Source organism: Arvicola amphibius, chromosome 17, assembly GCF_903992535.2.
Source record: "Arvicola amphibius chromosome 17, mArvAmp1.2, whole genome shotgun sequence".
Lineage (NCBI taxonomy): Eukaryota > Metazoa > Chordata > Mammalia > Rodentia > Cricetidae > Arvicola > Arvicola amphibius.
Window position 1 is genome coordinate 41,428,997 of NC_052063.2, and position 13,104 is coordinate 41,442,100.

At 42.2% G+C, this 13,104-nt stretch overlaps 1 long non-coding RNA gene across 1 annotated transcript in view; it reads left to right on the plus strand.

Moving 5' to 3' along the window:
- Positions 1 to 5,087: 5,087 nt before the first annotated feature.
- Positions 5,088 to 13,104, plus strand: part of LOC119803538 — a 44,288-nt gene continuing 36,271 nt past the window's right edge. The window contains exon 1 of the long non-coding RNA XR_005283663.1: positions 5,088 to 5,162. This is a non-coding gene — a long non-coding RNA (uncharacterized LOC119803538). The remainder of the gene's footprint in view (positions 5,163 to 13,104) is intronic.

Below are 13,104 nucleotides of genomic sequence, written 5' to 3' on the forward strand. Positions count from 1 at the left end.
TGTTTTGAATAAGGAGAACAGAGACTTCCATAAGTTTCGAAAGAAAAGGAGATGTGAGAAGACAGTTTTGTCTTTGCTGGAAGTCTCATTTCCTTTCCTGCCATTATGTTTTGAAGATACCCAGGAAAGTTGGGTCCAGATTAGATATTATCATATCATTCATCTTTGATGTGATGGTGGGAGATTTTATATGTGTGTGTGTGTGCACGTGTGTGTATGTATATGTGTATGTATGCATGTTTGTGTGTATATGTGTATATGTGTGTATGTATATTTGTGTGTATATGTTTATATGTGTGTATGCATGTTTGTGTATATGTGTGTATGTATATATGTGTGTGTATGTGTGTGTATGTATATATATGTGTGTGTGTGTATATATATGCTGATCCCATTATTCCCATGTCATAAATGAGAAGGTTCAAATTTAGAAAAGAGAAATTACAGAACCAAGGTTGTATCTCAAGATGTTTCTTTGCTCTTGTTTGTTTTTCTGTGAAATGTCTAAATAGCCAGCTCTTTTCACATTTAAAATTCAGGATGCTCATTTTTATTATAGCCAACCTTTAAGGGCACAGGATGCATGAACCTGGGTAGAGGCTGCTAGAAGACTTCAGAGTCTTAACCTCCCGCTGACCCAAGGCTCCCTTTCTGTCTGTCATATGTGTTTTGTAATTCTTTTTTTTTGGAAAACATGAAGCAAATTCAGAATGAACTCTCATACTCAACAACCAAAACTAGATCAGAAAATGGAAGTAGTTGTATTAGTCAGTGCTGGGTAACAAACCTCAAGAACTGGTAAAAGTGAGCACTGGTTTCTCATAAACTCAGGGTTAATGAGAACACTTCTGCTAGAGCGACCGCAGTGTGCGACCCTCTGCATCCGCCCAGCCCATAAGATGCATAAGTCGGAGCTGGACCTGCATCGCCCTGCCCAGCTTCACTGGCTGGAATTTCACTGAGCTACAAACTCCAAGGACAGAGAAAGATGGTCCCTCTCGTGATGAAAGATGCTGAGTTATGACAGGGCATGCACTCAGGCAAGGATGGAGAAATGGTCCACTAACTGCTTGAACTCACTAAGTGACCTATGATGAGGCCTTCAGGACCCGGGACCCGGAACCCACAGTACCACTCTAGATGCAGGTGGGACCATGCAGTGTTTTGTTTGCTTGTTGTTTTCGGCTGTCTTGATCATGTACCACAAGCTAGATGGCATAAACAATAAAATACATTTCTCGAGCCTGGAAGCCAAAACTATAATGAAGGTGTTGGCATGACTGGTCCCTTCTGAGGACTGGCAACACAAATCTGTCCCATGCCTTATCCCTAGCTTCTGGTGATTTTATGCCCTTATTGGTTTTCTACCCTTGGCATACAGATCTATCACCCCAGTGTGACCCAAACCAGCAGGAAGAGGCTTGAGTGGCAAGGTGTTGAGTGGGAGGGCTGAAGATGAAAAATAAAGACAAAAGCAATAGCTGGGGCAGGAAGTCTTGCATAAGCTGATGACTTAAGCCAAGGAAGTTCATGTACAGCTTCATATACACTGTTTGCAGGGTCAGGGGATGACCGACATCAGCAGAGACCTAAGTCAAAAGATGTTGGCCAAGAGGACATGGGATACGGGGACACCTCAGATACAGTTGCCTTAGGACCACGGCAGGGGGCAAGGCGTAGCGCTGTGTTCCCAGAAACTGCACCAGTGGCTCCCATGAGACACTGGCTTCGGTGTCAAACAGGTCTTGCCGCGTCCATTCGTGGACAAGGACACACAACTAGCTTCCCTTTGTCCTTTTTTAAAGGACTCTAAGAAAGGCCTGGATTGATCTGGCTCCGTACACCAACGTCTTACACAATCTTCAGAAAAAAAAAATGTTCTTTCTTCCTCTGTTGCCCCTCTCCCATATATTCAAATTACCCCTTTTCATAAGTAAGCCAGCTCATACCGGATTCATACCAGATACTAGACCATACTCCAGTATGACGTTAGCACAATTATATCAGCTACGATCCTATTTCTAAATAAAGTAACAGTCTTATGTCTTAGGGATTCGGAGTCGCTAATTTTATGTGTTAACTGGGCTAAAGGATGTCCAGGCAGAGCGTTAAACCCAGCTTCTTTCTCCTGAGAGTCTACTCTTCCAGTGCATCCTACCAAGAAATCAGCGGTATCTATCTTGAGAATTTCAAATCCCAACTCTCAAAGGGCTTCGGTTATATAGCTGCATATTTACACAGCTATGTCACAGGTCAGCAGAAAGAGTTCACTTGTCATTTCCAATTCAAAACTTAGTTGGCTTTTCAGCAGGATGTGGTGGCGCACGCCTTGAATCCCAGCACTCTGGTGGCAGAGGCAGATAGATCTCTGTGAGTTCAAGACCAGCCTGGTCTACATAGTGAGTCCCAGGACTATGTGGAGTTAGCCTGTCTCAAAATAAAAAATAAAAAACTAGTTTGCTTCTTAATGGTTGGTGCTTTAGTCCTTGGATTTTTTTTAAAATCAGGATAACATTTTCTTTAAAATATTATAAAACAAGGCTTCTATCCTGGCAAGTACACTGTAAGTCAGAGGGGGTGCTTCTCATGTTACCTCACCGATTGAAAGAGCATGCTGTGTCCTGAGAGCCCGTCAAGATCTTCCACCCCCTTACAAGAAGAGGCCTTATTCTCCAGTATTTTAAGGATTTCCCCACTTAGATGTGAAAAACAGTGTGTGCATGAGATAGGGGCAGCAATTAATCGAGTTATCTATATTCCAGAAAACTTTGCCACGGACATCCAGAAAAGATTTACTCAAATTGAGGAGACTGGCAAGATTAGACCTGCAGGTATTGTAGCCTTGATACAAGTGTGAGCATCCTTGATATTCACTACAAGTGTGAGCATCCTTGATATACACCACAAGTGTGAGCAGCCTTGATACACACCACAAGTGTGAGCATCCTTGATATACACCACAAGTGTGAGCAGCCTTGATACACACCACAAGTGTGAGCAGCCTTCTTCAACTATCTTAGAAACCTTACCCAGCTGACGTAACGGCAGTTTTCACAGACTGGCCCTGGAGATCAGCCCTGCTGCCTGCTGCTCTGAATTTGTTCGAAGTGCTCTGCACCTGGGATGAGCACAAGAAAGTGCTGGAAGATTTTCTCTCCTGATTCCGCATCATCATTCCTCCACCCTCGGGGCTTTGTTTAGAGACCACGCACGTCCAGGTGTCCACACGGAGTCACTCTGGTGACCACGCATGTCAGGTGTCCACACGGAGTCACTCTGGTGACCTCCTTCAAGAGTCTCATGTTCCCATAAGAAGTAGAAAGAGATTTGCCTAAAATGTCAAAAAAAAAATGCATGTTGAAAGGATGTGAGGAGCTACTTTACCTGGTTTCTCAATTCTAAGCAAAGAAACTGAAGTCCTTGAAGACAAAAGGACTTGGTAAAGACACATCTGCTGTGGGACAATGGTCTGTACCCTCTCACTTATATTTGAAATAAACGCTGATTGGCCAGTAGCCAAGTAGGAAGTATGGGCGGGGTGACCAGGCAGGAAGTAGAGGTAGGACAATGAGAATTCTGGGAAAAGGGAAGTTTCAGTCTGCAGTTGTCACCCAGATGCAAAGGAAGCCAGACACAGAAGAAGCAAGATGTGACTGCCTCACTGAAAAAGGTACCAAGTCACATGGCTAACACAGACAAGAATAAGAGTTAATAAGTTATAAGAGTTAATAAATAAGAAGCCTGAGATACTAGGCCAATCAGTTTATAATTAATGTAGACCTCTGTGTGATTCTTTGGGACTTAATGACTGAGGGACCAGGTAAGGTAGAAACCTCTGTCAACACACATCCATGTATGTTGTTTTTCATACCCTACCTCTATGAGGAAGAGAATTACACTATTTACCTGTGTCATTCACATGACCTCTTCCCCTAGGTAGGAAAATAATTACCAAAAATATGCAAACCAGCATGGTAAATAATAGCTCTTCAAGTATACCTGCAGTCCATTTCTCTATGGCCACGTATGCTTTTGCAAGGTAGCAGTTAGGTATGGTATCTTCAGTCAAGGTATTTGGGTAATCTGGTCAGCTAAAGGGGATATTGATTGCTTGCTCTAGATGTTGCTAGCCCATGCTACCACAAGCTGGCCTGGCCAGCCACCACCAACAGCTTAGAACTCTCAAGCTCAAAGAGGGACCTTCTCTCAGCGACATTTCTCTTAAGAGCCTCGCACAGACACTTACAAGAGTGGGAAAATGAAAGCAAAAAGGGCTGAGCTGACTTGGTGCGTGAAGGTGCGTACTGCCAAGACCAATCATCTGGGTTCGATTCCCGGGACCCTCGTGATGGAAGGAGAGAATTGAATCCTGCAAGTTGTCCTCTGACCTCTGAATGAGCAAGTGCACACACTCCTCCTGCACATCTACTAGATAAAATAAAATGCAATAAAGATACTTTTAAAACACTTAAAATGCATCTTTGAAATATGGCAGTTTGTAAGTAATTTTAAGACTGAAGTGAGAGGTACAGGGATACAACATATTTGTGTTGCTCCCCATATATTCCTAAGGTTTCCTATTGCTTTACACAGAACATGTTCACTGAATAAACCAATCAATTAATGAAAGCATTTCCTATTACAGGAATCTGCGATAATAGCAAATATGTTACCTCCAATTCCCGTGGGCTTGGAATTCCCCGCCGCAATTAACATGCAGCTTCATTTCTATGCATACCCATCTCTACAGCAAAAAACTGGGGATGTCTACTGTTCTCACGGCTGTATCTTGGTCTCCCAGTAATCCTGCTGCTCACGTGTCTCTCCTTGGTCTGTAGACCACTGCACAGCCTCAGAGAATGCTCATAGGGGAAGCAGCAGAAGTATGTGGAGCCACCTCAGAGGGAGCTCTCTGCTTCCAGGAATTAAGTCACACATTGACAGGTGCTTCCTGTTTTCTCAAACACCTTGCCCATCTTTTGCACAACAAGCAACAGTTCAATCTGCAAGCTGTGGCCCCCACAGGAAGCTGCCCGCAAGCTCAGGTAGTTCTTCAGGCTCTTAAGAAGTCTTGAACATTCTTGAGAAACGCCAACAAAAAGTGCAGTCATCTGTGAAGAAACGGGTCTGGAGGAAAAACACCTTGGACTAGCATCGAGAGGGTGAGAATACTTTGCCTTGAGAGAGGATTTTGCAAAGTACATTTTTAAAGCAAATAAATGTGTGTTATTTAAATTTAGTGTTATCATGGGTGGAATTAAGAGGACCAACTGCAAGTGGGTGATGATTGTCATGCTTCTGATAGGAGGTGGAAGGGAAGGGAAAAGAGAAGGCTTAGATCTCCTAGGAAGGGGGCTAAGGGGTAGGATGGGCCAGGTCAGGTCAGGGGAAGGGATTGCTCAAAAAGATGTGCTTGTTTCTGGAAGCTCACATACCCTCTCTGAGATTTCAGAAATAATCTGGAAATAAGTACAGAGAACCTCTATCCAGCTTTTTAAGTAAGCTTTAGTTGAACAATTCTAGCGGCATGACCCCAGGGAGACTTGTTGGACTGGGCCTGACGGGCTTTGCTGTCAGTTTGCAAAGGGATCTAGTGAAAGATGTCCTTTATGTCAATGGTGCTAACTCTCACACCATAGTTCTTGGACAAGCGACTTACCTTTATAATAATAGAATAATGACAGGGGAAATTGTAGTTTCTGATAATGCTACAGGACTAGCTCCAGTAAGTGGTCTTTTGTTTGCTTTTGCTGTGTTCTATTTTTTCCAACCCATATTGCCTAATGAAGGGAAATTGCATGAACTTCTGTTTAGAAAATTGAAATTAAGTTAAAATCAATATTCTTTTTTTTTTTTTTTTTTTTTTTTTGGTTTTTCGAGACAGGGTTTCTCTGTGGCTTTGGAGCCTGTCCTGGAACTAGCTCTTGTAGACCAGGCTGGTCTCGAACTCACAGAGATCCGCCTGCCTCTGCCTCCCGAGTGCTGGGATTAAAGGCGTGCGCCACCACCTAAAATCAATATTCTTAAAGTAAACGTACGAATTGGCTGACAAAAGGGATACAGGTTATAACTCATCTCACCCAGGTTTAGACATCTCTGTGACCTTCAGCCATCTGAAATGGCTCCCATGAAGCCCAATAAGACCATCATAGCAGTGGATCAATGGGAGCTGTTAAGAATGATTGGTTCTGTTTTGCTTATAGCCACAAACCTAGAAACACAAACCTAGGATCATCTTCCAGGATAAACAGAAGCCTTCTGATCCTCACTTCAGACATAATACGGTTTAAAAAGCATTCATGATTATTATTGTATTGTTATTTGAAGTTGCAAATTGTGTACACAGTGTTTCATCCTCTTTGACCTCTCATATGTGTTATGGTCAGTTTGTCACATGGTGGTGCATGATGATCTCATGGTCATGTGTGATTTTTTCTATCATTGTATTGCTACTTGGGTTTTAGGAAGACCCAGGAGTCAAGATAGTATGAGAAAATACCACTGGCTCTCTAAGATGATTCTGAGAAGAAGAGACATTGAATTAGAAAGAGTTTAACGATGGGGTGGGGTGGGGGCAGCTTCTCCTCAGCTCCTGGCATAAACTCCCTCCCCTGGAAGTTGCCTCGGTCCAAACTCCACCTCCAAAAAAGTCCACCAAACAGTGAGCCCTCCCCATGGAAGGTGGGGACAACTCCCACAGGCTATTCACACTGCCCTCCAGAGAAAGAACACATAGTCTCTGGGATTCACGTAGTCTCCTTTTTCTCTCTCTTTCCCGCTCCGTGTTTCCTTGGGGCTACCTGGGAGCATTCCATTAAACATGGGCATCTTTAATTCGGTCTGACTGTATAAAAATGGCCAAACCAAACAACTGAGTATGCAGCAAAACCCTCTTCTTTTGTCATGAGGAAGGGGGATGATGATGGGTACTTGCAGAAGAGGCTTAGAAACTGACAGATAGATTGATACTATCTGCCAGCAAGCAAAACTGCAGCCTCCTACTCCCTGCTCTCTGTCCCCGACCTCATTCTCTCAGTTTCCCCGAGTCTGTCCTGACTCCATGCCAACTCCAGCTCCAGGGCCATCTTTCCAGATGCTTATCCCGCAGCTACCCTGTGTCTGTACTCCAGACCTTTTAAACCCCAACTAGACTGCATAGGAAAAAAAAATCTCAAAAGCAATGACAAGCCAGAGCAATAGCATTTCAAATGTATAGTAATCGTGCCAACTGTGTATAATTTAGACAAAACAATGGTTGCAGTTTAGAGATGTTAGGCTAGAACCATAAGAGAGCAGACTGATTTCTCATATGCTTTATTTATTTCTGACTTCACTGCAGTCAAGGCCCTCCCAGATGTGGACTCTCCCGGGGCCTCCTGATCATCAGAGCTCTTCTGTCCGGCCATGTCTCCAAGCTGAGCATTAGCAGAGGCGGGACACACTTGCCTTAAAATGTCACCACCCTCTGCATGCTTAACTCTCTCCGTGCTGAAAAGAGATCAGAACACTCTCATTCAGTATCTGTCCTTTTCAGTTCCTGCTATCATGAGGGACAGCAAGGGCGCGGAATCATGTTTTCTGGCTTTAAACCCCAGCTAAGCTACTTAGTTGGTTCCCTTTGTTTCTCATCCTTTGTGAAGCGAGGTGATAACAGCGTACACTCCAGGACCTTTAGGAGGAGGAGAATCATGAGTTAGCATCTGCAGTACTGGGGAATTAGTACACAGTGAACCCCACAGTCCCGCCTTCCTCACGCCGTTGGACTTCTTCCAATCTTGTTCTTCTGTTACCCGTCCTAGAAGCTGTGAAATCATCTCCAATCTACCTTTATTCTTATGCTCTGATGCCAGCGTCCCGACTCTTTCACCAGCTGTTTATCACTGGATCACATGGGCTCCTGGTTGTCCTGTTCTTATTCCTACATTCACTAGACATTTATTTAAAAGCCAATGATGCACTGAGCAGTATTCCAGATGGGAGCAAATGAGCCTTTGGGATAATAGACTCAGGAAGAAGGCAATAGAGTAAGTGCATACTGTGAGAGGAAGTCACCTGCAGGGTTCACTGGTGGGACAGACAAGGAAGAGGTCAGACGCATCTCCTGATGTGGGGAAGTAGGACAAATTAGCATGGACCATGACCCAGAGCAGCTGGGACTCCAATTCCATTCCTGCCTCCTCTGAGTTCTAGGGCCTTGGCACATTTGTTTTCCTTGTTGATGTCTTTGTTCTTCTACACCTATACTTCAAGCACAGAAACAAAGGGTATTTAGAATAAAATAAATATTTTAATATGTATTGTTAATACATATTTAATACATATTCTAGCATTGTTTTTTATTTAGTCCTTCTTGATAACTTCATAGATGTGTACTGTATATTCATTTCCACCTCCTCTCCTTCCAAGTCCTCCCATGCCCCCACTTTCCTTCCCAAATCAATAACTTCTTAATTATTATTGTTACACATTCACACAAATGTGCATGCACGTGGGCGTGCACATACACACACACACACACACACACACAAATGAGGTCATTAGCATTCTTCATGTGTGCAATATCCAGAGATGACCATAAGGTTAGACAAAGCACATAGTTAACATTATTATTCATATTTTTCATGACTACTCTACATTTTTCACAAGGTTCAAGCTTGTTATACACCACCTATTGACTATACTCTCTTCCTCCATATTTCTCCTCCAGAGAAAATTTGATATTCATCACTCCCATGTTTTCATATTATAGTCCTTGGATATCTACAAATAACAGTAAGAGTATTTGTTTCTAAGGCTTGTCAAAGTAGCCTGATATCTTGCATTTATCCTCATATCCTGCTTTGATCATTCAACATTCATTTTTTGTTAGTTGTCCATGAAGATACACATAATTTTCAATTTCTTATTTTCACTTCTATATAGTAGAGTAGACCACTGAATACTTATTCCAGAATATGTCCATCCTTCATCTTGTGATAGTCACTTGGGTGTTCCCAATGTTCCTCTATGTTTAACAGTGTCCTAGGGCTTCTACTGTTGTGAAAAACACAATAACCAAAAGCAACTTGGAGAGGAAAGGGTTTATTTCAGCTTATATAACCTGATAACAGCCCATCATGATGGGAAGTTGGGGCAGGAACTGGAGACAGGACGCTGGAGGCAGAAGACTGCTTACTGACTTGTTCTCTGTGACTTATGCAGTCTCCTTACTTATATACACCAGGACTACCACCCAGAGTAGCACCACCCGTGATGGAATGGGTCCTCAAAAACTAATCACTCATTAAGAAAATGCCACACAGCTGGGCAGTGGTGGCGCATGCCTTTAATCCCAGCACTCAGGAGGCAGAAGCAGGCAGAGCACTGTGAGTTTCAGGCCAGCCTGGTCTACAAGAGCTAGTTCCAGGGCAGTCCCCAAAGCTACAGAGAAACACTGTCTCGAAAAACAAAACAAAAAAGAAAACAAAAACAAAAGTAGAAGAAAAAAATGCCATACAAGTTTTCCCACAGACCAATCTGGTGGCAGAATTTTCTCAATTGGGAGTCCCTCTTCCCAAACAACTCTAGCTTGTATCAAGTTGACATAAAACTAGCTAGCACAAACAGTGTTGCAATGATCTATTACAGAATAGATACACTTCAAACTGCTCAAGATACCGTGCTTCCCCAGGCTGCATGAGAGATGCCATATCTTTGGGCATGCAGTATTTTCACCCAGGGATCTTAGCAATGGAAAGTTACTTTTTTCTTAAAGTTAATGATTGGTGCCACAGATCCCTACCAAACACACCATCCATAATGATGATGGGGATACTTTTACCTCCCAACCATTGAGAGGCACTCCATGGAGGAAGGCATTGCGCATAGGGTGAACGGAGCAGTCTAGGGACTGAAGATGAGTTCAGTTACACCTTCATATGCTCAGCAATCTCCTTACCCTGCCTTCAGAATAGAGTCATGGCCCCCAGGAGAGAAAGCTTTATGAAATGATCAGTTAAATGAATGCTTTATTATCGGGTATGGGTATAGAGCAAATCAGGCACAAAGCACAAAGCATCTAGGCTCATTAGCAGCTATCAAAGCATTGTCTCAGAAGTTCATTGAGAAGGGCAATAGGCAGGTGATGGCATGGAGGTCTTTTCACCTTAGTGAATTCCTATTACATCTGCTATAATGAGAACCAGAAGTTTATTGATTAAATCGGCAAATCTAGTGTGTGTGTGTGTGTGTGTGTGTGTGTGTGTGTGTGTGTGTGTTTATGTGTGTAGATACATACATCTATATATGCATGTATTGTGTGGATATGTATATATATATGTATAGGTGCATGTGTATATGTATATACATATGTATGAATATATATGTATATGTATGCATGTTTATATTTATGTGTTGCTATACCCCAACTTGATAAAACCCCACCCCAAACATACAGCTTCTTAAGACTAGAAGAAAACTGTATAAACTTTCAAAACATTTAGGCAAATGTTCATGAAATTTGTTAAGTATTGTGAATCTGAAAAAAAGTAAGGTACTCTAATACATAACCTTAGGATATAGTTTTGGAAGTAAGGAAAAGACTCACATGTATGTGTGTAACACAAGTAACACTATGCATTTCAGGAGTTTGGAAAAGTGCGCCTCCATCCCTCACTCAACAAACATGCAAGCAATGCTCACTGTGCTGGGTATAACATGGGATCTGTAGTCCAAGCAATGCTCACTGTGCTGGGTATAACATGGGATCTGTAGTCCAAGCAATGCTCACTGTGCTGGGTATGACATGGGATCTGTAGTTCAAGAAATGCTCACTGTGCTGTGTATGACATGGGATCTGTAGTCCAAGCAATGCTCACTGTGCTGGGTATGACATGGGATCTGTAGTCCAAGCAATGCTCACTGTGCTGGGTATGACATGGGATCTGTAGTCCAAGAATGCCTGGTAGGTTCCTAGCAAGAGTTTATGTGGCACACGTAAGAAATTTAAATACAACACGGTAAGGTTAGTTCAGGACCTGGAGCTGTGGCAGGAGGGCAAAGTGGGCCACGGGGAGGAGCTCTGTCTCTGCTCAGAGTCAGGCATCCCTGAGCAACTGGGCTAAGCCGGCAGAGACATTTTTATCCTTAAGGCTCACAAGGACTACACACTGACCCAAACTCTTTGGTGAGCCAGAGCTGAACTCTTATTAGTTTACAGCCAGGAAATTTAATTTTATACCCTTACCCAGCAATGAACCACATGTTATATGAAGTTCTTGCTAGTCTGCTTCAGGAAGACCCCTCTTCCAGCTCTCCTACGCACGTCTCCACTCAGTTCCCACAATTAACGTTGGGCTTGGGGTGGTTTGAATGAAAATGGGCCTCTTAGGTTCATAGGGAGCGGTACTGTTAGGAAGTGTGGCTTTGACAGGGGAAGTGTGTCACTGTGGGTGGGCTTTCAGGTTTCAAATTTTCAAGTCAGGCCCAGTGTTACCATGTCTGTCTGCCTGCTGCTCTGGTCATGGTGTCCTTCTTAGCAACCAAAGCCCTAAGACAGGTTGCGAGTCAGGCAGGAGAAGGAGGGAATGAGCTGCTTGCTTCTCCTCTTTTGCTAGCAGAAGAAACAAAGAAGTTCAGGGAACCTGAACCTTGGCCATTGAGAGTGGTTAGTTCTGAAAGACCTTGATTTAAAAGTTTGTTTGTCTATTTCTTACCTTGTGACCTTGGCAAATTTGTTCCCTTGTCTTAGTCAGAATTGCTTAACTACCACGAGACATAAATCAGAGTTTAAAGCCCTCACACAATCATTTGTTTTTGCTTAGCTCAAAAAAAAAAAAAAATCCCATTAAATCAAACAATAAGATAAGCTGTAAAGATGTCGGAACTAAAATATCACGTAGAGAATTAGTATTTAGTGTGTGTAAATATATGTATATACTTCATCAGAGGACACAATAATAGAAAAACCCTTATTTACAACAGCAGTGAGGAAGACTTAATACTCGGGAACAAACTTCAAAGGAAACGTGGGGAACCAGTGAGGAAAAACATCCGTGAGAGATAGAAAAGCAAACTTGAACTAAGGAAAGACATTCCTGGGCTGTGGGAAGCATGACTTTGTCTCATGAATATTGATTCTCCCAAATCAGTGCATAAATTAAATATCATTCCAATAAAATATGAGTAATAAATAGGCAAATTTTGTATTCAAAACACATAGAGAAACCAACCAACAAACAAAAAAAGTCTCAAAAATAGCAAAGAAAATACTAGAAAGAGCAAACCGAGGAAAGGCCAGCTCCACTTGGTATTATACCATACTGCAAAATCCTTGTAGATAAAACAATATGGTGCTGGTAGAAGACTGGATAAGCAAGCCCAGAGAACGTATCAGAAAGCCCAAAGCTAGATTCCTGTACATTTGGAAGCTTAGACCAGCAGATGATAAAAAGGCATCACAAATTTACTGGCAGAAAACAAATTAAGGGGATGGTTCAATAATCATAAGAGCAAAATCAATTTAGAGCATACTCCATGCCACATATAAGCATGGCTCCAAATGAAACTGAGATATAAATAAAATTAAAATTACTGGGAGAAAACATGAATAAATTCCTTTTGAGCCTGGTTGCAAGAAGTACTTTCTCAGCAATAACTCATAATTTGGACACGTTATAAAACCATTGATCTGACTAAACAGAAATAGAACTTTCCTGGATGGCAGGAAAGATCATAAGCAAAATCAGACTTGCAAAGTAAATCCACCCATATATAAAACACAAATATTAGAGTTACACAAAGACTTCTCAAACTGCAGAAGCATCTGTCTTTTGTCAATTTACTCTCACACAGAAAAGGAATTTCACAAACATCATACCCTAATTAGTAAGTTTCCCAACCCTAGAGAGGTACAAGTTATTAATTCTTAAGTTAATTCATGAAGGTTTCGTGATAAGAAAGTAAATAAGTAAACTAGGTAATTAGAGACAGATTTCTTAGCTTCAGGGTCAGACAGCAAAAGCCCTGTAGTGTTGAATTGGAATCAAATTAATGGCATGAATTCATGATGGTACATAATCAATGAATAGACAATAGATAAGAGGCAGATGATAGACAGCTATAGAC